Below are 3,207 nucleotides of genomic sequence, written 5' to 3' on the forward strand. Positions count from 1 at the left end.
GCCTCAAACCGGCATCGAACGCTCGGATGGGCGGACCAGTCACTGACTAACAAAAAAAATTGACCCACCCATACGTCTCAAATTGGCCTCAAATGCGTGGGCTGTCCGTCGGCAATCATATCCAACACAAATGTAGGGCGGATATGGGGCAACCAACCGCCGACCGCACTCCGTCTCCCACAAAAACACGCAATCTAGAAACCCTAGCTCACTTCACTCCGCTCTGGCTCCGTCTCTTCTTCTCCCCTCCTCCGATTTCTCCCATTTCGATCCAATTTGACGACTCCGGTGAGCATGCCGAGCTCTGGCAGCCGCTCCGACTCCGAGCTCGATGTTGACGAGGAGCTGGCCTTCCGCATTGCGCTGGAGCGATCAAAGTTGGACACAGGGGGCAACTCCGGATCTACACCGTCGTTGCTCCCCTGCTGGCGTAGCACAACGCCAGAGCGCCTCCAGGCCCGCGCGCAGCTCCGTGAGGGCTGCTCAGTCCGTGTCATCGGCCCATCGTGCACCTCCCCCGCCGGCCGCTGCTCCGCAAGGGCAGGGGTGGGTGCTAGTGCCCACTCCGCCGGCTTCGTAGACACACATGCCGGAATCGGAGGCGTGCGCCGCCTGCCAGGAGAGGTAGAGGAAAAGTCAGTGGGATACAGCAGAGCAATCTGTTCGCTGCCGCCGTGGGTTGCCGGCGGTTCCCGACGAGGAGGAGCGGCTCCTTGATTGGGTCTATCATCGTTCGCTTACGGTGGATATGGACGCTCCCCGGCTCCGGACGAAAACCGCCAAGGTGCTCCAGCTAGCCATTGAGCATTCGGAGCGCGAGGGGGCAGAGGCAGCGAGGGTGGTAAAGCAAAGCGACAGCAGGACCAATCAATACGGCGGATGAAGTAGCTGATCGTCATCTCTGATTCTGCCTTGGACGACAATGACGACCACGGCTCTGACTCCGACAATCCACCACCTGCCTCGGACTCCTACAGGTGCGCCACCGACCGGAAGGGCAAAGGGCTCGCGAGGAAGTGGTGAAGACACTCCTTCTCTGTTAAATATTATCGTTTTTAGTTGTTTTAGTTTAGGACCTGTCCGACGATGAACCGTGGTGATCTTTTGGATGATGTAAAGTGGATTTATGTGCATTTCATTGTTCATTTGATGCCAATTTCTTTGTCCTTTGTTTTATCTACATAGACTAGTTCATCACGTTGCATGCATAGTATTATGAATATAGGGTGTCGGATATGAGGTAGGTGGCTATGCGGGCAAGAATTTGAGGACTGAATGGTCACTACTCACTATCTACGGACGCGCCCGAATGCATCCGCTGGCGTATAAGGTGCCGGATATGGTAATGATGGCTGTAGATGCTCTTAAAATTCTCATTTTCCTGTGGCATGCATCCAAGGACCGCCTCCCTCGGCCCCATGCAAAAACACCATGGACTGGGAAATGGTTCATGTACGATGTGTGGGCACCCGAAGACGTTGAACACATCTTTTTTCAATATGCCCCAACCTTTTTTCTTGTGGAGCTGCGTTAGAGAGATATTCGGGTGTAACTGGGATCCTTGCTCATTCAACGACATACTTAAATTGCTAGCGAGTACTCGAGGGCAATCTTGAAGCTTCGGGTAGCTTCCTGCGCAATCACGAGCTTCGGGTAGCTTCTTGGTATGACTTATGCTAAATTATTCACTGGTCCGTCCATCAGTTTCACCTACAGCTACGAAAGATAGTACTCCCTCCGTTTTTATTTACTCTGCATATTAGCTTTGTTTGAAGTCAAACTTTATAAAGTTTGATCCAGTTTATAAAAAACTATATGAAAATTTACGGTATCAAATCTATATGATGTGAAAATACATATGCAATGATGAATTGAATGATATATATTTTGTGGTGTATATGTTGGTATGTTTTTCTATAAACTTGTTGAAAATATATAAAGTTTGACTTTAGACAAACCTAATATGTGGAATAAATAAAAGTGGAGGAGTACAAAGATTCACTTTACGGGAGTACGTGTCTTTCCCTTGTTAATCTCTCCCTGATGAATATCAGGGTGCGCCCCCTCCCTTGTATTACAAGATTCGTGGGCAGTGTCGTGGTAATAAAAATGGATCATTTCTTCTACATGTGTCTCCTACGCTTGGAGGGACTCGTCTAGGGTTCCATATTGAATCCACACATATTAACTGATAGTTCATCTATATATATAGGGTCTAATGCATTTTTCGAAATTTTCTTTGACTATTGATAAGACTAATAGTATATGAGATGTATAATGTGAAAATTATATCATTGCAAGCTCCTTTCACATACGAATTTGATTGTGTGATTTGTATAATTTGCATGTTATATATTATTGCTCTAACATGTGGTCAAAGTTAGCCTCAAAAAACGCATTAGGCCCTATATAGATGGATAGAGAGAGTAACACCAACTCAATCTTTGACTTTGTATTACTTTCTTGCTTAATCAATAAATCGCCGACATTCTAAAAAGACTGTGCTCATGCGGATGGATCTCTGGATTTCTGGACCACCGGGGTTTATAGGCCTCGGGCTGATGCGGACAAAATTGCGTTCTTCTAGGCTGAATCTCAAAGATGTGTGTGGCCTTCATTCGGGTTCTTGGGAACTTGTTGGAGACTTCAATATGATCCTCAACCCGAGGACAAAACCAATGCCTTAATCAACCGTAGGGATGGTGGCTCAGTTCAGGGCTGTGCTCAACTACTTTGATCTTAGACCACTACCTTATTTTTTTTCTTGTTTGAAATATCCATATAGTTTTATTGAGGATAATTAATGTTCAACGGATAAAAGCAATCTCGGGCGGAGATAAGAACAAAACATGTGTACTAAAATATAAAGACGTAGCTACCTTAACAAAGCTATGGATTTCAAATTTTGAAATTTGGCGTTCACGGACAAAAGAAGCACGGGGTGAAAAGACGTGTTTGTGCTTGCGAACTTAGCTACAAGGGCGCTTCTACGTCCTAACCCTCTTGAGGGCGTCGTTGGTGAGTGCAAGTCTCTTCCATTCATGGTGCATGCTTCGACTGGCTTGGAGCGGCCTCGGTTTTGGCGGTTGACGCTCTCGTGAGGCTCCTCTTGTACATCATGTGATTGTGCTGATAATTTACCTAGCCCCTTCTAATTTGCTGGCTGAGTCGACGCTCCTCAATCCGGAGCTACAAAGCGCGCGGGGG

This window comes from Triticum dicoccoides, chromosome 1B (genome assembly GCF_002162155.2).
Source record: "Triticum dicoccoides isolate Atlit2015 ecotype Zavitan chromosome 1B, WEW_v2.0, whole genome shotgun sequence".
NCBI classification, from domain to species: Eukaryota; Viridiplantae; Streptophyta; class Magnoliopsida; order Poales; family Poaceae; genus Triticum; species Triticum dicoccoides.